The sequence below is a fragment of the Lepidochelys olivacea genome (assembly GCF_965140295.1).
Source record: "Lepidochelys olivacea isolate rLepOli2 genome assembly, chromosome: 3".
Taxonomy (NCBI): domain Eukaryota; kingdom Metazoa; phylum Chordata; order Testudines; family Cheloniidae; genus Lepidochelys; species Lepidochelys olivacea.
In genome coordinates, this window is record NC_140413.1 from 125,595,852 (window position 1) to 125,620,184 (window position 24,333).

At 41.7% G+C, this 24,333-nt stretch overlaps 1 long non-coding RNA gene across 3 annotated transcripts; it reads right to left on the minus strand.

Annotated features, from left to right (window-relative positions):
- Window positions 1-260: 260 nt before the first annotated feature.
- On the minus strand, window positions 261-23,782 carry LOC311518586. 3 transcript variants are annotated; one of them, XR_014711040.1, is made up of 5 exons: window positions 23,727-23,773; window positions 21,007-21,102; window positions 10,895-11,036; window positions 3,191-3,338; window positions 261-1,161 (listed from the first exon to the last, which is right to left on the minus strand). It is a non-coding gene; the product is annotated as an uncharacterized lncRNA (long non-coding RNA). The 3 variants fall into 3 exon arrangements; XR_014711039.1 differs by lacking the exon at window positions 10,895-11,036; XR_014711038.1 differs by lacking the exons at window positions 10,895-11,036; window positions 21,007-21,102 and having other exon boundaries at window positions 23,727-23,782.
- Window positions 23,783-24,333: the final 551 nt, after the last annotated feature.

Genomic DNA, 24,333 nt, shown 5'->3' on the forward strand with positions numbered 1-24,333 from the left:
AGGATGTCCTTGCCCCAAAGAGCATAAGAAAACCCTGCACTCCTCATTAACTGAACTTTGTCTAATCTCCAGTTATCCCTTCTTTATAACAACCTGAGGGATTTTAATTACATATTCAGTCACTGAAGTATCTAAATTTGTATGATTACAACACTGATTAAAGAAGGGAAAATCTATTCTCATTCTCCTCTTATAAACATAACCTAATCCCAATAAAAGCTGTTTTATTCAAAACTTAACATACATTTTAATATAGGAGCTTTCATCAGCATCTACATTTTCTTTTACTACCTTTCTTAAGCAAGAAAATAGTAAAAGCATAGAGCTGAGCTTGTCAGAGTTCAGCTCTGTGCCTCTCATTTGGTTTTTCTCTTTGGAATTCTTCTGGGCTTATGTATTCATTATTTAGATCCATTTTGATTTTCTGAAAGACCCAACAATGGCATTGCTTCCTCTTGATTACTGAAAAAATTAATTGGATTCCTGTAGATGGCTAGAGTCTTGCAGGATACCCAAGAGCAAAAGATGTACCTTTTCTCTCCCTCTTCTCTTTGCAGAAATATACAGCATTCTATGAGTGGAGGAACAGACATCAAGGAATACATTTTTCTTTCCTTTGTAAATTGAATTACTCTACTGAGTTAATTTGGAGATCCTTTCTTTGGGGCTTAGAATATTAAAATAACCCCCCAGAAGCAGCAATGATAAAATTATCACCAAGAGGCCTTGGGGAAGTACTTCAATGAACTCTTTCTGGCCCCAATTCAGCAAAGCACTTAACCCTGTGCTTAAAGTTAATGACAAGCGTAAGTGCTTTGCTGAGTCAAAGTTTCCATTTCAATGTCAGGCTCAGCGAGCTCTATGGCAAATACATAACATTATTTGTACAAGACAGCATCTCTCCTACTTCCTCTCCTTCTGGAGGACCCGCTGACCAAATTTTTTATCTTTTCTCTCCATCCTCCTGATTTTCCATTTCTTCCTGGATCCTGTTTGCTTGTTTGTTTATTAATTTCCACTTGGACTATAGATTTCTTGTCTTCAATAGTCCAAGTTCAATGCTTCAATTCTTGTGCTTGGGATGGCATACCGAGGACTGTATCGGAAGGGCATCTGTGGCTGTGGGTGTTTTTCTAGGTCCCGCTTGCAAGTTAGAGGACCCTGTAACAAAGCATGTGAGCTAAGTCAGTTTGGAAAAAGCCAGTTTAAAGCAAGGTGAGATGAGTAGTATCTTTCTTCCTTAGAAAACAGCCTGTTTTCTCTATATATATTTTTGGGTGCTTGGGTGTTACTGTTGTGAATTCTCAGAAACAGTTATATTGCAACCTTTCAACAAGAGTATTTATCTTTCTGTCTAAATTCTCTGTGTCTATGCCAGGAATATAATACTCAGTTTTCCTACATACCAGCCTAACAGCATTTACTGTTTCTCTCCACCAAGAGAAAACACGTCTTTCTGCATTTCTTTTAGGATATTGAGTATTGGTGACCTGCACTGGCCTTCCAATTTCTTACTTGAGATCTGGGTGGGCTGCATGAGGCTAATTCCACAGTGGAACAATCTGTTGATCCTCAAAGACTGGTATTTTGGCTGTTTTTCCTCCCGGTTCCCCAAGGTGTAGTATAAAATCCACATCACTCTATGATTTGCAGCAAGGTATTCAAAGTGCAGGTAGCCAACCAGGTTGGGATGGGTTTGTCCATTCATTGTATGGACCAGCCTGTTTAGCATCCACAAAGCGGAAGGGAAAAAGGATTTGTGCAGAGCCTGCAATGGCTTGTATTTTCTAACCTTGAACAGTACTGTGCAGCATCTATCAAATGGTTCATACATATGCACTCTTTCAGGCATGTTACAAGTGTAAAGCAGACATCTGCTTTCTGACATAGCATGAGCACTTAACATGTGCGGCTAGAGCCATTGCACAGGAACTAGACTAGACTATTTTCAGCTTGGGCATCATCATCCTCTCTTTGAGTAACTCTTTCTAAAGCAACTGATAAACTCAGAGAGCATGAAGAAGCCAGACAAGCCGAATGGGAGCCTAACAAATGAACAGGATCATGTTCTCAAACTGTAAATAGCTTTGAAGGATTTGTTCACCATTGATGCAGATCTCTGGTGGACATTTTGCCATAGTTCTGAAAGGAATAAATAATGATTAGTGACTGATCATAGAGTGCAGCAGGCACTTTATTTTAGACAGTTTCTTGTTATTAATTTTGTACCACACCTGAGTGTGGAAGCAACTTTGGAGCGGATAGCTGCTCAGGCTAGTGTAAGCATACTTAATCTCCTGGAAAAAGCTTGTCTGCTATACTGTAGTCTGCAATGCTCTTTGAGCAGACATGGTTGCCACCACTTAAATTATAGAGGGAAGATGCTGGGATCTGTTGTGGTAATTCTGATTGAATAAATGGGCCTAGAGAGTCGAAGGTGTTAACATGCTCTTGTCATGGTACAACACTAAACATGGTTAGGTGAGTACAGAGACCTCAGCCTGCTTTGTCACATGGCCACAAAAACACTACATTTTTATAACCAATTAAAGATTTTTTTAAAAAAGGAAGAGAGAACAGCAGCTAAACATTTAACATGGAAAGTGGTAAGTAAGGCTTTTATTTTAACAAAATATCTTATTCCCTTTAGCTGTAAAGAGCACAAGTGCTGGGATTACGCCGTATCCCAAAACCCTCGGATGCCAGTAGCATGCCAGGTGTAGTGTGTCTTGGAAGCAAGCACTACATAAGAACATAAGAATGGCCCTACTGGGTCAGACCAAGGGTCCATCTAGCCCAGTATCCCATCTTCCTGCAGGGGCTTCAACAGCCAGGCCTTGTAGGCGCTAGCCCTTATGGATTCCAATAACCACTCAGACATGGGACTAAGTGAAAGGACGTTTCACTAGTGTGGCAGCGGAGGGAAAGGTTGCAGGTACCTTGGGTACAGAGGCTTAAACAGTTACAGTTCAAAGTAAGCAATAATGGTTCTGGTTTGGGTCCCTGGGGCAGCTCAGATGAGAGTCTGGGCTCTTCAGCCCTAGTGCCAAGTTCTGTCCAGTCTCTTCAAGCAAACAGGCATTTGCAGGTTTCCAGGCCAGGCTCAGTTAATGTCTCTCATTGGGGTTCCCTCTGCCCTGGCTCCCTGCCCAGCCCCTGCTGCTTCCTCATAAGCCCCACACAGACTTACACGAGCTGTAATGTCCATCAGTCACAGCCTGTTCCACACGTGGCTCTGCGTACAGTTCCTGGGGCCTCTCTCCAGCTCTCTGCTGCCATGCAGCTCCCATTGCCAAACAGAGCCCAGCCACTTCCCGGTTCAGAACCTTCCCCGTTACCTAGCCAGAGGAAAGAGACATGCAATGGGGAAGGTGCAGATGGGAAATGTAGTCCCTGCTTAACCAGGAGGAAAGGGATATCCATGGGGAAAAGCTGGTGGAAGCTGTAGTCCCCTGCTTTGCAGGTCCATCACAAGAGATTTTAAAAGGAAAAATGAACTTTGTCTTCTTATAGCATTAGAGATGCTATTAACTGTCCTTTTTGGTGACAAGAGAAAAAGTTAGCTGAGATGGGCTGGGGTGGCTGTTGTTAGAGTCTGACCCTACTTCCTGGAAGACCAAACAAGTCAACCACATACAAAAGGGAAGAAAAAAGTAAGGAAGGCAGAAAATGCAGCTGCTGTCTCTGGTGCTGACTTTCATATACAACCTTGCTGCTGGAGAAAGAGGGGCATAGCTCATCCTGTGATTAGCCTCTCAGAGACCTTGCAAACTTTTACCAGCAGCAGGCAGCTAAAAGCAATGCCCTAAGCAGCCTTTCTTGGTGTGGGCTCACAGCAGTGTTGCAAAAGATGCAATCTTTGCAGCTTCACCAGAGTCTTATTGAACAGAAGGCCAAAAGGGACAGATGGGAAAGAGAAGTAGTAAGGTGGAGGAAGGAAAAGGCCATGAGTAGGGCCCTACCAAATTCACAGCCATGAAAAACGCATCACAGATTGTGAAAACGGATCTGCCCCATGAAATCTAGCTATTGTAGGGGAGGGAGAGGAGCAGAGCTGGGGACGCCCTAGCCGGTGTCTCTTACTATGCAACAGGCTCCAGCTACTAGTCCCTGTGGGGCTGGGACTTCCTCTTCCCCTGCATGGCCATTCTCGGATGGGGGGAGATCAGACCCACCTCCAGGTACCTCCCCCAGCTGCAGGAAGCTCCATGGCTGCGCTGCCTTCAGAGCCCAGCAGAAGTGAGGGTGGCAATCCTGCGCCCCCCACCCTCCCTCCGCCACAGCTTTGCGACCCCACCCTCCCCATGGTCCCTTTTTGGGGTCAGGACCCCCGCAGTTACAACACTGTGAAATTTCAGGTGTAAACATCTGAAATCACACCATTGACTATTTTCTAAAATTCTATAACTGTGCCATTGACCAAAATGGACTGTGAATTTGGTAGGACCCTAGCCAGGAGGGAGGATATAAGAGTAGGAAACCAAGGTTCACATCCCAGCTGCTGATCAGGATTTATTCAAAGGTGGTGGAGGTGACAATGTCATTGGTTCGCACTCTCTGGCCTGGTCAGCACATCTCTCAGGATGAGTTCCGTGAAAGCAATGTCACGGTGGATGGTAGATCCCAAGCTCCCAGGAGATGGAAGAGGCTCCTACTTTCAGTTCAGTTGTCCTCCGCATTTGTGATCGTCCCGGCCACCTTTTTTCAAGGACCCCCAAAAGGGGGTGATGTTCAGAATATCCCATCCCCTCATTATTCTGTCCACAAAATAGACCTACATTCCAACACACCAACTCTGGGTCATTAACTTATTTTTCATTGTCCGTTTGTTTAGCAGTCATGATTTGAAATACAGTCCTTGGGCAGTACAAATAGCCATTTTTTATCGTGTGTGTGTGTGTGGGAGGGGGACACTAATCCAGTCTGTCTTTAACTTTTGCTGACTTTTTATATACACTATTATGTAACCAGGCTGATTTGGCATTTCATTAGCTTAGACAACTGAAAACAGGCCTCTGCACAATAAATCATTGTAGTCTTAAAGGGGTAGATGAAATTAAAGTCTAATGACCCCATCAAGCACAACATAATAATAGTCTCAAGAAATAGGTGGGACTAGAAAAGGAGAGATACGTACTGGAATAGGAACCTGAGTGGAATTAGTAGAGCAGAACATATGCAAATACCCAAATCTTCTGATTTCTGGATAAAACCTAATATTTGTAATAAGCTACGAAACTTTTCTATAAAAATCTTAAAAGTATTGGGTACTGTGACAGAGTGCTAGGTATGAAACCCGGAGTCAGCACTCTGTTCACAGCAGCTCCAATCAAGCATAGCAGATTGGAGCTTGTTCCTAATTTGTGGATGGGGCTGGGCAGAAAGGCTAATTAAGCCATTAACAGAGCCTACAAATAGACACGAGACGGAAGTGAAAAGGGGGAAAGTATGCAATGAGAGGGAGAGAGAGAGAGATTGCTCTCCCTCTGCTTGTAAAGACACTAGGTATGCTGTGAAGTTGGTGGGACTTACTTATAAATTAACTGCACAGGGTGTTGAACCAGCACAAGGGTCTCTGCATGGTTTCTTGAGTGAGACAGAAGCGGGACTGAGGAGGTCCTATTACAGTAGCTAATACACCAGAGAGGGCAACGTATCAGGTCAGAAGTTTCAAAAAACAAAAAACAGTTAACATTGCCCAGTACCTCACTTGTACTTTGTATTGGAAACAATGAATCCAGCCTGGGCAGGGGAGGTTTCACATAAAGATGGCAAATGCTTTCTTTATTTTCAGACACTGAAACTTGATCTGGAAAGGGGCTTGTAAAAAACTTCCTTTCTTCTCAGGTGAGAGTGGAAGATCACAACACATTTAGGCCAGTGATTTAAAAGCTGGAACATTTTTAAACACGAGGAAAGAACTCACTATGGGAGTGTATATGTTTGTGCCTGTGGAAAAGGCACAAACAGGGCCAGATGATGAGCTGTCCTTCTCAGGAGCCATAGATCGGCCACATGACTATATGCCCCCAGCATGACTTGAAGCACCCCCTATAGCTGTTCCCCAGAAGAACCTATGGGCCACTTTGTCCTGGTCTACACTTAAAATTTAGGTCAACCTAGTTATGTCGTTCAGAGGCATGAACAATTCACATTCCTTGTCACCACAGTTAAGCCAGCCTAGCCCCTGGAGTATGCACCGCTAGGCCAATGGAAGAATTCTTCCTTTGACCTAGCTACTGCTGCTCAGGGAAACACATTACCTACACTGATGGAAAAACCCCTTCTGTCAATATATGAAATGTCTATGCGACATCGGCATAGCTGCAGCGGTGCCACTGTAGTGCCCATAGCGGAGACATGCTCATGGCGTCCCACAACAGCTGGACTGCAGAGTGATTTGGATGTGCCTTCACCATACCCCCCTGCAGAGACCGGGATTGCACAAGCTACTGATGTAGAGGTCTTTTGATGTCTCTAGCGTTGGTGGAGAGGCCCCTTGCATGGTGTGTGTGGGTGCTTAGGGGCTATCACTGGAGCAACAAAGGGAGTGGATTATAAAACAGACTTCGGGGCACAGTATTTAAAGTGGAAACTCTAGAAAACAACATAAGGCAGAAAAGTAAGCTCCAGGGATGCAAAAGCTCTATTTTCTTTAGGTTGTCAGTACTCTAGTATCATAAGATTTCATAGAATCATAGGACTGAAAGGGACCTCGAGGTCATCTAGTCCATCTCCTGCACTCATGGCAGGACTAAGTATTATCTAGACCATCCCTGACAGGTGCTTGTCCAACCTGCTCTTAAAAATCCGCAATGATGGAGATTCTACAACCTACCTAGGCAATTTATTCCAGTGCTTAACCACCCTGACAGTTAGGAAGTTTTTCCTAATATCCAACCTAAACCTCCTTTGCTGCAATTTAAGCCCATTGCTTCTTATCCTATCCTCAGAGTTAACGAGAACAATTTACCTCCTTCTTCCTTGTAACAACCTTTTATGTACTTGAAAACTGTTATGTCTTCACGCCATCTTCTCTTCTCCTGACTAGACAAACCCAAGTTTTCAATCTTCCCTCGTAGGTCATATTTTCTAGACTTTTAATTTTTGTTTCTCTTCTCTGGACTTTCTCCAATTTGTCTACCTCTTTCATGAAATGTGGCACCCAGAACTGGACAAAATATTCCAGTTGAGGCCTAATCAGCACAGAGTAGAGCTGAAGAATTACTTCTTGTGTCTTGCTTACAACACTCCTGCTAATACATCCCAGAATGATGTTCGCTTTTTTTGCAACACTGTTGACTCATGTTTAGCTTGTGGTCCACTACGACCCCCAGATCTTTTTCCACAGCACTCCTTCCTAGGCAGTCATTTCCCATTTTGTATGTGTGAAACTGATTGTTAAGAAAGTGGAGTACTTTGCATTTGTTCATAGTGAATTTCATCCTATTTACTTCAGACCATTTCTCCAGTTTGCCCAATCTTTGGCTGGTGACTGTGAATTAGAATGCTGTGACAGGTAATGAGGGGGATGGTTTTGCAGGTCCGGAGGAACAGTGAATGAAAAAAGGAAGAAAGAGGTGTGAGGATGGCTGGTGATAGGAGGAGGGTGCCTCCCCCTACTTACATATGTGGAACTATTTGAAACCAGTAGAGTCCATGCAGTGGTCTGAATTTCCTGTCCAGGAGCGTGCGAGCTGCTTATACACACTAGGACAACCAGGGAGATACTACCAGTGAGCCTGTTGCCTCCCCCAGCGGGCAGGGCTAGGTGGCGGTACAGCCATGCCAGAGGAGTTGCCTGGGTTGGGTGCTGGCTTCTGCAAGCGGCGGCCTGACATGCTGCTGCTTTCACCACTACGGTTCCTGGTAGAGTCCTGCAGCACCACAATATCTGCTTTATATCCGTAGATATCCGCATTGGTGGATATAAATTTTGTATCCACGCCAAGCTCTATAAACCAGGTTACATTTCATAATTGGACTGATATTAAGCCAATACCAACAAAACTGCCAGTTTTGCACTTGCAATGATTACAATTCAGAGATTTGTTACAACAATATATCTACTGCAATAAGTGCAGTTTGCTCCAGATTTCTTTAACCTCGTCATAGACCAATAGCAGCAGATTCAGAAGTGTTAACTTTAGGAACACCAAGAAAACAGGGCTGCAGCCTGCACTGAACAGTTTGATGCTTAGGTAGAATATCAAGTACAAGCATGTGTAGATAAAGGTAGGACACTCATGTATAACAGAGCCCTCGCTCCTGGATCAAAGAGTGAGTCACATTGCAGAGGGGTTTTAGACCCAAAGATTGCTGTTTGCATTCCAAGAGGAAAAAATAATGGGATTTGCCAAAGGGCCTTCTGAAGAAAGGATAATAGCATGCAAGTGACAATGAGAAGATCTATTATACTGAATCATATTGACACTAAATGGTTTTAAAGGAAACACTTTGGTGCTGTGTGGTCTGCAAGCTATTGTACTGTATGGGACAGGAAATGAAATACAGGACCCTTTTCTCTGCCACTTCTGAAGACTGCACAGACTGTACGGGAATTCACAGTATGAAAAACTGTGTAACAAATTTCAGTTTGTAGTAATTCCCAGTTTAGGATATTGAGGTCAAGCAAAGGGGCCAAAGTGCATGCTGCAGTTCCTGACTTTGAGAGATCATTTTCAGTTTCTTTTGTTGTTAATTGGGAGCTGTTTGACAGCTGCTCAAAGGTTTTGAAAGCCAGTAGTCTTGGCAGAGCTGGATTAGTGGACAGTGCAAATAAGGCTGCCTATGATAAATTGCATTTAATCCTGCGCACATGACTGTATATGGGAGCGTAAGGGGTTTTACTAGCACTCATTTGGGATGAGCCACACAACTATTGCAGCTTTGACCCATGTGAATAACTTGTGTGTGTTTAAAAGTAATTCTTTAGAATAGAGTAATCCAGCAATGATATTAAGGTTTAATCTAGTAGTTCTGTGCATTTGTCCGATGGCTCACATTTAATCTTTATCATTCATCACTGGGAATGGAGCTCTTAAAAAAATGGGGGGGCGTTGTCTAACTAGTGTTACTGATCTGGGGAAAGCCCTCCAGGGACTATACTGTTCTGTTTTTAAGAAAGAGCTAAAGCTGAATGTATGTTTCAGTGGAATCCAGCTAACACCCACCCACAAATTACACTATTTTAAACAAGAGTTCTACACCTTAAAAAGATCTGGAAATAACTAGTTAAGGAATCTAAATCATGTCACCCAATACCAAATAACTTTGATCATATGCTATCTTCCCACCCAACCTTAATTTTATCTTTCTGTTTTATAATAAAAAATAGAGTGATAGATGCATAAGGTTGAATAAGCATTATAAAAATCAGTGTAGATGAAGGAATATGATCCAAGGTATATGAAGTTGTCTCAGCATTCTGTTTTTCCTCAAATGTGATATTTAGGTAGAGAAGAATAATATTTTGAGTAAAACTGGAATAAGTGATCTGCTTGATGTTGCAGGTCTAAATAAGCGTATATAGCTCTTTCAAGTTTTTATTTTAAATATACTGTGTTCCAGCTAAAACAAGTAACCGTTTCTAGTGAGTAACGCTACAGGATAGAGTTATAGAATATGGGGAATGGATTCTTGGAACACCAATAAACAGTTATTCTAGTGCTCTGGTTATCAGCAAGCATGGGGGTACACTGTGCCAAAACCAGAAGTGGAATGCATGGAAAAAGAAATGGAAGCAGGATCCTAAAGAAAAACAGTTTCTTCCAAGGCAGATCATGCAAAAAGATCAAGCTAACCCCAGAGCTGAAGCTTACAGGAATTGTTGAAAAGGCCTAGAGAAGATTTAAATTGTGTTTCCAACTTTACTTAGCTTCTACTGCAGTCACAAAACTCAGAGAATGTCATAAAAGAATACTTCTAACCATCACAGGATAAGATGCCCAGCATCGTCATTCTCCCTTTCAGCAACGGCTTTGTTCTGGGCATGTATAAAGCATATTTACCAAATTAAAAATAAACAAATGTGAGAAATGTGCTGCCTTCAGAAAATTCAGAAATATCTGTGACTGAATGGAAGTTGAATCAACAAATTGAGATCTGCCAATGACAGGCATAAGACACAAAATGACTCCTGAGAAGAGTTTAATGTTAGCAAAAGCATGTTGCACAAGCAGGTGAATAAACAAAGTAAATGAAAAACATACAGCACAAGGACAGCACAATTATCACAGCGGTCTGTAGTACTTCTGCCAAGTCACATTTATATGTTGTAGTTGGAATAGAAAAGGCAGTTTATATTTTCCCAGCGTAATGGAACCATAGATGATCCCAGTGTATACCATTAAAGTACTACTATTAAGGTCAAATGCCCTTTTTCTAATTAGTAGTTTATTTCCTCTGTTTTGTTTTCCAAAGCAATGTGGTTTATGAGTGCCACTTTATTTTTGTTTGTCTACATCTGATACAGCAAAATGCAAAGCCTTATACTCTAATGGAAGCAAACACTTAACTGCAGTGACACTTGTTCCATTTTACATTTGTATTAAGCCTTGTGAAATGCAATTAGTATTGGAGAAAAACATAACTAAAAGAATTGGCTCAAGCCAGGCAGATATTGTGTAAGTTTCTCCACAAAGATCTGACAATGTACCGCATTCCCTCCTATTGCCAGGCTCTACTCCAACACGGACGGTCAGTTGTGCCAACCTATGTGGTGGCCTGTTGATACACATCCATTGTACCATCAGTTCACCAGAGTCAATGTTCTTTTTTATGTCACACTTATTGAGACAATTAAAAAAATGCAAATCAAAGTGCAACTATGCGCCATGCACCAGAAGTCTGACTGTTCTTACACTTTTTCACCCCATTACGAGTCAAATCCTACCTTGGCTTGTGCAGTCAGAAACAATGTAAACAACAGCAGATGTATTATCTCCTGCAGAAATCCTTCTAGTCAGGGCAGGATTTCATGGTGTGGACTTGGGGGCGGCGAACAGATATGTGGTGGAACACAGACTGCTGTTACTCTAAAGAGGAACGAGAATGATTGGGAGCCAGTTGAGATTCTGACACAGACATTGTTCCAACAGACAGTTGTCTTCTGATATTGACCACCACAATCTTAAAAAAAAAAAAAAAGAATTTCCCCCAATATCTGATTCCTATACATCCAGGTGAGCAAGAAAATGATCTGTAATAATGTTACATTATTGGGAGTGACACAAATTCAATTGTAAGCATACAAAAATGCCACAGAAAAACTATTACAGCTCCTGATCATAAGTTATAGGCCGCCTGATGCTAATAAAATCCTTTAGGATGAACATAATGGCTGTACTGAGTGAGACCAAAGGTCCATCTACTCCAGGATCCTGTCTTCTGACAGTCGCTGGTGCCAGATGCTTCAGAGGGAATGAACAGAACAGAGATTACAGTTAACCATCCCCTGTCATCCAATCCCAGGTTCTGGCAGTCAGAGGTTTAGGGACACCCTGACCATCTTGGCTAATAACCATTGATGGACCTATCCTCCGTGAACATATCTAATTCCTTTTTGAACCCAGTTATACTTTTGGCCTTCACAACATCCACCGGCAATGAGTTCCACAGATTGATTGTACATTGTGTGAAGAAGTACTTCCTTATGTTAGTTTTAAACATGCTGCCTATTCATTTCATTGGGTGATCACCGGTTCTTGTCTCATGGAAGGGATAAACACTTCCCTGATCACTCTGGCCACATCATTTATGATTTTATATACCTCTATCATGTCTAATTCTAATATTTTTTTGCGATGGAGCAATCAGAACTGCAGTATTCAAGGTGGGGGCATACCATGGATTTATATAGTGACATGATATTTTCTGTCTTATCTGTCCCTTTCCTAATAGTTCATAACATTGCGTTAGCTTTTTTGACTGTCACTGCACATTGAGCAGAAATTTTAGAGAACTATCCACAGTGACTCCAAGATCTCCTTCTTGAGTAGTAACAGCTAATTCAGACCCCAACATTTTGTATGTATAGTTGGGATTATTTTTTCCAAATGTGCATTACTTCGCACTTATCAACCTTGAATTTTATCTGTGATTTTGTTGCTCAGTCATTCAGTTTTGTGAGATCTCTTTGTAATGCTTCACAGTCAGCTTTGGTCTTAACTATCTTAATTTAACTTGGACTTAACTATCTTGAGTTATTTTGTATCATCTACAAATTTTGCCACCTCACTGCTTACTCCCTTTTCCAGATCATTTATGAACATGTTGAGCAGCACACACGCTAGTACAGATCCTTAGGGGATGCAGCTATTTACCCCTCTTCATTGTCCACATGCTTGCTGATACCCTCAAAGAATTCTCAGAGATAGGTAACGCATGATTTCCCTTTGCAAAAGCCATGCTGACTCTTCCCCAACATATCATATTTGTCTTGGTCTCTGATAATTCTGTTCTTTACTAGAATGTGAACCAATTTAATGGTATCTGATGTAGCCATAATATCACCCATGTTTTGCTAGACCAACAGGTGCAGCAATACACCCTCAGGGGTATATTGCAGGCTGGCTTTATCACCTTTTGGGGATAAACTCTATCTATAATTGCTTTGTGAGAAAATGCAAACCTGATTGTGTCCTTTGTTATAGTTTAGGAGGCTTAAAAAAATTTCTCTGGTAGTTGCCCATGGTTTTATTGTGGTCTTGGTAAAATTCAAGTAGTTTATGGGGAGGGTTAACTTAATAAATTCCAGTTTATTTTAACAGAAAAATACAATTCATGTGAGATAAAAAGAACGTGTAATAAACATTTATATATTATGAGGCCTCTTGGTAATGTTTCTAGTCAAAAATCACACCCAGAGTCCTGTTCTAAACCCAACCTTTGGCCTTTATTCCCTCTCACTTCAGCAAATAAAAAAAAATCTATTTTGTCTGAACATATGTTGATCGAGGAAAATTTTGGCATCACAATTCAGTGAACATTTCATGTCTCAGATTTTTAAAGGAATATAACTTCTAAAAAGTAACTCAAATGGCACATATTTAAGACTTGCAATATATGTTGCAACCCTACTGACTCTTACACAAGTGGCTCTGTTAAACTAAATATTACTAGTTATGAATAAAGTTACTGGAGCATTTTCAATGTTTGCAAAATGGGGAGGGTACACTCGTTGCTGGGGTATGTCCTTGTGGCAGAGTCTGGAGTTTAGCTCGCACCCAGTCTGGTGACACTTTCCCTGACTTGTTTGCACCATGGCTTCTCTCTGGGACTCAGGGTGCTCCTTCTTCATGACTCAGCCCTCTGGCCAGGTCACCATTTAGTCCTCCCCTTCTAAAGTGTCAAAGTCCCACTGGATAACTTGTCTGTATGCCACATCAGGCAGTCTTCCAGTTCACATCTAAAGTCTGGTGCCACTTTCCCAGTGGCTGGTAGAGGAACCAAGGTAAAACCCTTACTCTGGGTTCCAGCCTAGGGACCCTATATCTAGCAACAAAGGTCTACTCAAACTCAGACCCTGTTGCTGTTTCCTGGGCTTCTTCCTACCTCACTTCTGTCTCCTGGTCCACCTCTAGGTTTACCACTCTGGCCCTGTTCTGCTCTCAGAAGCTACTTCACCCCTCAACTTCTCACCAGACTCTGTAGCCCAGGGCAGAATCCCAGGGCTTACTCTCCCCCTTGAACTCCTCCTCGGCCCTAGTCAACTCCCTTTCCTTCTAGGGAGTGACTATGGAACTCCTCCCTGCAGCCCACTTTAGCTCTCAGCTTCCTGGGATTTATACAAGCCCAGCCTTCACCTTCCCAGCTAGGCCTCATCTTCAATTAGACTTTGCCAGTCCCTGGCTGTCCTCCAGCTGCTTGCAAGTATTAAAGCTGACCATGGCTCCCTATGATCAGGTATCCATCCCACACAAGGCTTGAGCAGGTTAAAAGGGACCAACTAACCTTATAAGATGCATCTAGGGGAGATGCAGGACTGATAAAGTCTAACTGAAGATGAAGCCCAGCTGGGCAGGTGCAGGCTGGGCTTGTTTGTATTTACTAATGACTTTTGTATGTGGAGAGATTAGATCCTATAAACCACAAGCCAACTTCTTTCTTCAGTGTAGATCCTTATAAGATGTTCATGCTTAAAGAGCAAAATATACAACACTTACATGTGGACACAGCATGCACCCATGTTGCCTTCACTTTTAAAACAGGATTAGAGTGGCACTGAAGCCAATTCTTTTCAGTGTCCTGTTGAGGATGGTAAGCATGAGAAAGCTACCAGTTCCTAGGGGTCCATGTAACTACAAGAGTTCAGTGGAAATTGACTTTTGTCATGTGACGGGGCAAGGAGATATACTTCTTTACAATTACTCCTGTGAGTCAAACCCTTATTGTAACCCATAGATGCACACACAACTGTGTGTGCAAACACTGGCCTGCATGCTACTAGGTTCTGCAAACTTTCGGCACACAGTTTTAATGACTTAAAAGCAAACCAAAATATTGGCCGATAACATTTTAAATGCTGAAGTTAATGGAAAGGGGTTTGTATGCTCAAGTATCAGTTGTTCAGCCAGGGAATAGAATTCAAGTGAGAAAACATCTTTTTAGCTTTATTATCGAACCACTTGGTAACACCTCCATTTTTTAATATATTAGTAAAAGGTCCCATTCTAAGTCTCATATTTAGCCCACTTCTATCTCTGCAACAATGAAGAATCTGTGCTATCAGCATGGTGGAGAATATTTTTAGAACATTAGAAAAATTCCTCAAGGAATTTTATGGATTGCAAAGTAAAAAATACTGAACTGTTTCAGTTTTTAAAGCTCATTACTAACATTATTATCTACAGATTAAAAATGGCTTGTTTCTCCAAGGCAAAACTTCTAAGCTTTTATATTATACTCACAGCACATTTGAATATTTTCATACTCTTGCTTTTCATCCCACTGTAAAGGATCACTTGCAATAGGAGCATTCCTCAATCAGTGTAGCTGGAAATTTATGTAAGCCAATATGACTCTGGGGAAAGATACATTGAGTAGGGTGGCCATTTTCACATATTCCTTTTTAAAGTAAACTCACACTTTAAGATGCTTTGATCTCAGTGAACTTTTCTGATCATGTCTAAGAAGAGTCTGCATTATATATTTTGTTTAAAACAGTCACAATACTCTGTAGTCTCACTGTGCACCAAGCACGGATATTTCATTTTATTGATCACCCACAAGTCATCACCATGATTAAAATATAAAAGTCAATACACTTTACAGGATCTCCAGTACAAGAGAGAATAAAGCAAAACAAACTGTGCTTTTTTGAAGATGAGACACCTTAGGAATAGGATATTGATGAGTGAATCTCAATGGTTCTGTAGGCCTAATCTCTTAGGATGAGCACCCAACAGTGGTAAGCTTTGGAAGTTTTGGTTGGCAATGTCAAGGGAATGGACTTGTCTGTGACGTCTTTCAGCAGGAAGTACTGTTGGAAAACTTACAGCAGCTTGGCTGCCAGCCTGGGCCAGAAGAACAGAGGTACATGAAAGCTAAAAATGTGAAGGAGGAAAAGGTAATCTCAGAAATCCTTCAAAATGGATTAGGTTCAAGGTTTGGGCAAAGGTTGAGGTGAGTCCTTGCTTATATGAATAGAAAACTATTTTGTACATTATAATGGGGTGGGGGGAGAACTACACAGATGACTAGATGTATCCCATTGCCACCAGGGAAAGGAGGATTTATCATCATCATCTTTGTTTGGAATTTGGGTGCATTAAGCCAGTAGGGTTGGTATGTATATTAATATCACTATAGTGTCAAGCCATCCCTCACATGCTATTCTGTTGGCTATAGGGCATGCGGTGACAAATTCATATACTTACAGCATCTCAATTGCTGAGGCACTCAACTGCCTACTGCTGAGCCACCATCCCCTTCTTTCTGTTCTAGAGCCAGCCCTCCTGGTTGAGTGCTCTCCTTCTCCTTTAATTTGGGTGGGAGGGTGAGGAGGGCGAGGAGGCCACAAGAGAAAGTGAGTGGTTATTTTGGGCTCTCTTGGTATTCAACTCCCTCTTCTTCAGTGTGCACATGAAATCATTAATTAGGGGAGTTGGTGAGGGAAGAGGTCTGCAATTTACTAAATATGCTGATGATACCCACCTCTATCACATCAGATCTGCCCGGTGCCATGGAAAAGAACTAGAGTGGGTTAAAAGTTTCTCAACAGAACAGTTTTCCACTAAAAAACGCTGATTCAATAGAATCTAAACATTCCATGGAAACATTTTAATAGACTTGACACATTCCCATAGATTGAGATTCAAATTTCAGGAATGCTGAGATCTGGGCTTTTGGATCAGGCCCATCTCTAATAACCTCTGCAAACAATAGAGTCTTTCAGAAAATGTGTTTGTTGCCATTCAGATACTGTGATGGATAAATAAAACAGATTGGCTAGATTATCATTCTTGCCTCTGAATTATGTGCCAAAATTTCCAGAAAGCTTTTCCCAATTGTCTAAGAGTTGCATGTAGCCTAAGTATATCTCCTATTCGTGGCTGGGTCACTTTGTGCAGTCCATTTAGTTGGAATGTTCTTTTGAATTGGGATAGGGACATTTCATTTGACACACAAAACCACAGGACTGTGCTTTCCATTGTATTGTCTCTGCTCAAATGCCACGTGTTTCTCAAAGCAAGCCAATCTGTTCTGAAGGACACTGGACACTGCTGAGGCTAACATCCTTTGCCTGCAAGGCACTGTGAGGAACCAGAGCCAGTCCATGAAATTCATCACACCCCAGCAAGCAGACAATGAAATTGAAAGCATTCATCTGAAACTGCAGACCAGATGCTTCCACGGTATACTTTCAGTATGGTTCACTTAATTCCATCAGAGTCTTTATGATGGCAGGAAAAGGGGAGGGGTATCTGTTTTGTTTGATTGTTTTTAAACTAGCAGAATACTTTTCAAATCAATCAGTGTTGGGAATTCAGGTTTTCCCCATCACAAAAACTAGTGCATTTTAATGAAGACTGCCCAGCTACCAGCCACTACACAACAGAATGAGGATGTTAACACCAATTTCCTTATGAGACTTTTTGCAGTCTAAGATTTTTACCTTCAGCAAATGGTTCCTGATATTCAGCTTACATTTTCCTTTCCAAACTTTCATTCCATTATATCCTTTGGACCACCCTAAATACTTCTGTTTCTGAAAACCAGACACCAAACAGACACCCTGAGGATGATTACCACCACAACCCTACCGCAACCATTCTTTAGTAAGGAAATTTCAGTCCTTGTTGGGATCATGTTCTGTTTAGAGTATTGGTATTTTCCCATGTAAATGCCCAACTAGCTCTCATTTCTGATAGTAGTAATGTGCACTTGGTGTCATGGATGGTGATGCACCATGTAGCTATCTGTATTTCTAACCTTATTGTATCATCAGTAAAACGTGCCACAATTAGAGTCTAAAGCAAACATATCCCACCAAGGGCCCTTAAAATTCATGGTCTATCCAGCCTTTCATCCTGCACTGAATAATTTGTGAAATGCTGTGTTAGCAGGACCACTACAGACTACACTGGGGGAGGGTAGGCAGAACCACTACCCATGACAACTAATTTAGAATGATTTTTTTTAAATCTCAGATGACTGTGAAATGATGGTGCACACACCAATGACATTTCTGATCTAATATTCTGATATGAGTTGGACCCTGCTGCAGTAATGACATTTCACAAGAAAATGGTTGAATGCTTCCTCTTCTCTTGCTGTACATCTGTTTGTATGCTATGAAAAATAACATGAAGTTAGATGAAGACAGAAAATACTCTTGCTGGGAGGTTGCAATGTAACACTACTGTTTCTTAGCATTCAGACCACCACCACACTAGAATCCCACAGACAGAGAATCAAAGCAGCTGCTCCCTAAGAGAGGCATATCTCACCTCATCTTACTTTAGACTGGCCGGCTGCAGACTGATTACAGGTTTCCCTACAGAGCCCCCTACTCTACAAGGAGAGCCAAGAAACCGCCTGAGAATTTAGATCACAATTTTAAAACAGTTTTCAACAGACCATACTTTAGAGCTCTCCTGAGGTAAATTCTGTGCAGAGAATACAGTGCTAACTATGTGGAGTAAGAGGCAAGGTTTTTCATAATGTGTTTTGTTATGTAAACAGTTATGGCTTTCGAGGAATGATTTTTGAAGTCCTCTATCAATGTAGCCTAATCACTATTTTAGTATGGCTACACATAAAGACATCCACAGATTTCTACTATTACTTTGTACTGTAATTGTAAGGTATGCTAAGGAGGACTTCCAGCGGACCCAAGACTTGTATAACTGCTATGGAAAACTAGGGAAACTTGCCTGATACAAATGCTACCTACAAATCACAAGGATCCTTATTCAAATATCACTGCTCTGATAACAGGATGTTGAGTCAGAATGGGACCATCGGCTGGGTGAGGGACTCCACCAATTGAGCATGTGCCTTGTGGCCAAATTCTGCTTTGCCGTGTAAAAGCAGAGTATGTCCACTTCCAAGCAGTAGCAGCAAGAACAGTCTTGCCCCCACCACCTGCACTGAGAATGTCCACAGAAGTCTGTGTGGTTGCTAAGGAAACCCCAGCATTTCTTTAGCTAGCTATTTTACTGAAGCCCAGAGAAAGACATGGGGAGCACTTCTTAGTGGCAACTCCGTACAGCCAGAAGCAGCAGGCAAGTGCATGGTGCACACAGCTTTCACAGTCCAAGAAGACCATCAAGGATTGGGTGAGTAGACTGCACTAAGCACCAGAACTCATACCAAGTGGAGAAAGCAGCCACTCACTGCCCCTGAAGAGTCCTCAAAGGAAGCACTGTGGTAATGGGGTCTGTGCCTTTATGGACAGAGTTTCCCCAGACACTGTCTGGCCTGACGGGATCACTGAACACCACAGGCACAATCTGCCCATAAGTCAGGCAGCTAAGGGGGCTAAGGACAGTGAAACTGAGGCATAGAGAAGTTCAGTGATTTTGCCATAGTTCAATAGCAAGCCAGCAGCAGAAATGGGGTCTGAATTTAGGAGTTTAGCTCCCAGACCCTGTTTTAGCTGCTAGACTATTCCGGGTTCCATATACACAAGCTAATATCCCTGAAAAATCCATAGGTTGGGAAAGTGTGATGGAGATGACTCTCCCTCCTCTTATCTTTACCACTCCTCCCCTTCCTTCTCCCTTTGTTGCGGCTCTGTAAACAGCTCACCACTTTTGAGGTAGCACTAACATCAGAGGTGACATCATTCCTCCCTCCTCTTGGTAGCGTGGGGTGACTGCAGAGTGAAGGGCCCTTCACAGCTGGGCTCCAAGGTGAGCAGAAAGAATAAGGCATCATCAAAAACTAAACGCAGAAAATCTGCAGAGGGCTAGAGAGTGGGCCTTGGAAGAGGAGCCAAATAGATGAATTAATAGCTCATAGGAATGGGGTTTTAATGCTGCTGATGCTAATCAAAATGATTTTATGGACTGTAACTGCTCTCTCTGATCAGGCGTTGGGCTCTCCCATTCCCAGTACTCACCTGTGAATGGAAAGAGATTACAACATTACTGCCATCCCATCAGCACCTCTTCCTACCCTACTGCCAAGCCCACCAGCCCCTGTAGGTTTAAATATAGGGGTTTTTACCGATACCAGGTTAAGATATGAAGGGGTAGACACTAGAAAAAAAACTTTATAGTGGTTCACATTGTTGCCACTGTATGAGTAAATTTTTTTTCAGGAGCAGTTCTCTTGAGAAGCAGGGGCATATGCTTGTGCATAGTGGTGAATTTTAGAGTTGTTGCTAATGGGGTCACAACATTTTCAAAACAAATCCAGAAGCACCTGTGATGCAAACGTGCAGGGAGGGTATTTGTAGAAGGTCCAGGAAGTGTGTAAGAACGTGGGGTGATGCGGAGTTCCTGTTAGGTTCAGTGCCCAAACAGATTTCAATAGTCAGGCCAGAGCACAAGGAGACAGGCAGTCTCTAAGGCAGCCCGGACCCAAGTCATAAAGAGTTACGCACGAGATTGCCAGCAGCATATCTTCAGCTGTGGAGAAATGCTGATGTGTCACCAGTCAAATAGGCACAGAACATGAGCATATGGATAAAAAACAAAATGCAGGGTTTTTTTTTTTTTAAAAAGGCACAAGTAGGATCAGATGAGGTATTTCCCATGCAGGGCACAGAGAACAAAACTCCCATTAACACTAATGGGAGTTATGCACGTAATGTCCCACATGCTGTTCTGAAAATCTAATATAACCCAGTGCCTAGATAGCACTTTACATAAACAAAGAGTTAAAGCATAAAAAATGAAATGTACTATCTACCTATTTAATATCTCCTAAAAATACCACATTACTTTCCATATGAACTTAACTGCTGACTATGTCCTAGGGGAAAACAGGTCTCATAAGACAATTTCTAGCTTTTAAGACTCATTTTGGAAATAGAGAATATGCTTGTTCTCTGGATCTGTGTTAGAGAAATAGGAGAGATTGTATCCAAATAGTCTTGTTTTAACTTTTGGACAGGCTCCTGCTGTCATTCAAAGGTTAAACTCCCAATAAAATCACTGGCACATGTGAGGCCTGGAAGAGAGGCCCTTTTGTTGGTAAACACTTAAGAATTTGGGGATGTAATCTCCAGTCCCAGTGTAATGAATCCTTGAACCTGATCCTACCAGCTGTTCCCTTCTATCTCATCATTTTTCTATTAATCTTAGGCATGTAGCAAAATAGAATTTGCAGACACAGGGCCCAGTCTAGTAGCCCTTAATTCCAGGAGAGTAAAGGCTGCAGGATGGAGTTAAGGCTCTATGTTCATGGCACATACAAAGCAGTTAGATAGATACTTTTAATGGAAGCCTGCAACTAAACACTATTTTATTTCTTAGGAGTCAGAACACACACAAAAACCCAAAAGCAGAGCAACTCAAAGCAGGCTGCTCTCTAAAACAAAGGGTTACTACTTACCCCAACTTATTCTAGGTTGGCTCTCTACCAATTGATTCTGTTCACATTCTTCCCTGTAGCACCCCCCTCATTTACAAGCAGGACCAGGAAACCCCTCTGAAATTTAAAGCAATAAAGTGTCAAGCTAACAGTTTTCAATACAACATAGGGCTCCAGGAAGAATTTGTCAGTTCCAGCTATGGACATGGAAAGAGCAATCTTTATGACTAAAGCTGTGTGAAATGCTTGATTGCTGGTGAAACCAACTAAAGAAATACTTCATAATTTACATAAAGCTCAGCACTTCTTGTAACCACCTATAATATATTGTCTGGACAATAAGAAAATCAAGATTAAAACTGAGACTTTTCACAAAGTACAAGTAGAATCTGGGTTTAATGTAATGATGAGTCCAGCAAATTTGGGCTTTAATGAGGGCCGTAAGTAATGATGAACAGCTGGCCTTCTTAAATCAGGATGTCTGCTGAGAGTGGGCAATTTGAAAAACCATAGGCTAGCTATTGCCAGCATTTTAGATGCATTGCCAAAAACCTAAGAAACAAGAAAAATACCTTTGCTAGAGTTTAACCCTCAAGCCATTTTTGGTGCCTAGAGACAGCTAACAAGTTCATTTAGTTCGCAAAGCAGTGACTACCTTAGGGCAAGATTTTGACTTCACTGATCATTTGTGAGCAAAATAAAAATATTTCTTGGTGGGGGAGAGAAACAGTTCTGTATATCCACTGGGAACAAGACTTAGATGGTCACATCCATATCAGAGACTACTGAAAAGCCATCACACAGTAAGAGGGGATAGAGCCACTAGTGAAAGTTATTACTCCTTATTACAATCCCTTATCAGGTCCTCTATAAGACACATTTTTGTGACTAGTTTTAGTTTTTACTCATTTTTATACTATGGTTATAAAACAAATTAAGATATTGCAATAAAGGAAAAGTTTTCAATTAAAAAGTAAACTGATAAAAATATTCAGTCATTCCACTAGGATATCAGAATCAGGACATGTGGTAGCTCAGAGGGATGTAAATTGATGAGATGCCATAGCTTTTTAATAGAATTTCTTTTATATATTTTACACTCATGATCCATCATAAACAGGCCAAACACATCCAAAATTATGATCACAACAAATGGAGGGAGAACATAACCAAGTTACCTGTACTTCTCAGAAATGTGTTGAAAGAGACCTTGACAAAACTTTCTAGCAATCAGGATGGGGACAATTGTTACCCTTTTATTACCACCCTGGATTAACTCCCCCTTGAGGATGCTCAGACTTCTGTAATAGACCCAACCCTGGACCCCACATGCCCTGTGCTGGCTGGGTCTGGACAGAGTTTAGTCACAGCTTCTAGGCACTACCTTGGAGTGCAAATCCCTTATTTAGCATGCCTTCCTGAGATGGGAGACTCCTCAGTCCAACTACCTAAGCCTTGAAACCAGTGCTAACCCTCCGAAGCATCAACTGCAATCTCCTCAGAGTTCCACTGAAGTTATGGACACAAACCTCCCTCCAGTGTCCTCATTATTTTGAGAATCCTCTGGACATTGGTCAGTGAGCTTTCAGGGTCCACAGGCCCTCCTTCCTAATCTTGCCTCTTTCTTCTGATTGATGAGAGCCCCTACTAAAAAGAGACCTGGTTCTTTAAAATTTCAGCCCTCTGTCAGGTGACCTCACTCCATGGCTTCAAGTCCCTTTCCAGGTGATTCACTTCTTGGTTACAGCCCACCTGAAGTCCTAACTAGAAAAACTGGTTCCCCTGTGTGGCAGCCAAGTCATTGTTCTAGAATGCTTCCATTTGTCTCACTGAAGTTTTGTCTACACAGGAAAGCTAATATGGCCTGTAACCTGCAGAACATAGCCTTTAGGGAATCCTCTAGCAATACAGAAGCAGTGGCCAAGCTGAATTGAAGGACCATCAGGGGCACTTACTAGCCCCGCAGACACATTTTGTCTGGGCTTACAGCCCATACAAAGGGGAGATTTTGGAGGGCTGCAGGAATTTCACTTGCTTCTGCAGTTAGGGTCAGTACAGCATGAACCATGGCTGTCTACATGATTGGTTGAGTATTATTGCTGAGACTTAGTAATTAGCAGTTAGTAGGACAAAGTCCAGTCAAATAAGCTAAGCTGTACCTGGCCCTATAGGATTACAGAAAGGAAATGGGGTGTGTCAAGGTTCCTCCCCCACTCTGAACTCCTAGTGTACAGATGTGGGGACCTGCATGAAAACCTCCTAAGCTTACTTTCACCAGCTTAGGTTAAAACTTCCCCAAGGTAAAATTAACTTGTACCCTTTTCCCTTGGATTTCCACTGCCACCAAACTTTATCTGGATTTACTGGGAAATGTAGTTTGGACAAATCTTTCCCCCCAAAATCCTCCCAACCCTTGCACCCCACTTCCTGGGGAAGGTTTGGTAAAAATCCTCAATTTGCATAGGTGACCACAGACCCAAACCCTTGGATCTTAGAACAATGAAAAAGCATTCAGTTTTCTTACAAGAAGACTTAATAGAAGAAAAGGAATCACCTCTGTAAAAATCAGGATGGTAGATACCTTACAGGGTAATTAGATCCAAAACAGAGAATCCCTCTAGGTAAAACCTTAAGTTACAAAAAAGACACACAAACAGAAATAGTCATTCTATTCAGCACAATTCTTTTCTCAGCCATTTAAAGAAATCATAATCTAACGCATACCTAGCTAGATTACTTACTAAAAGTTTTAAGACTCCATTCCTGTTCTATCCCCCGCAAAGCAGCATACCAACAGACAGACCCTTTGTTTCTCTCCCTCCCCCCAGCTTTTGAGAGTATCTTGTCTCCTCATTGGTCATTTTGGTCAGGTGCCAGCGTGGTTACCTTTAGCTTCTTAACCCTTTACAGGTGAGGATTTTTCCTCTGGCCAGGAGGAATTTTAAAGGGGTTTACCCTTCCCTTTATATTTATGACAGGGTGAATTGGTGTTACTGAGTGCACAATTTAGTCAGGAGTGGTAGTAGCCTACACCTAAAACAGAAAATGGAACAAAGTGAACATTAATGTATTTTGTGACCAAACACTTTATGATTCATTTGCTGCTTTAATTCCAGTATTTCACTTCAAGCAACTTTACATTTCTCCTACCACTTCATTTTGTTTTTCCTCCCCTCTCCTAGGGAAGAGCTGGAAGGGAAGTTCCATCCAGTACTTACATAAATTATATCTAAAATTGTAATATAAACAAAAAAGTGTGCTAAGACATTTGGCAAGTAGAATGATATTACTTTAAAATCGCTTACATTGAGAATGTGATCAAGAGACTCTGGCAGTACATTCAAAAGT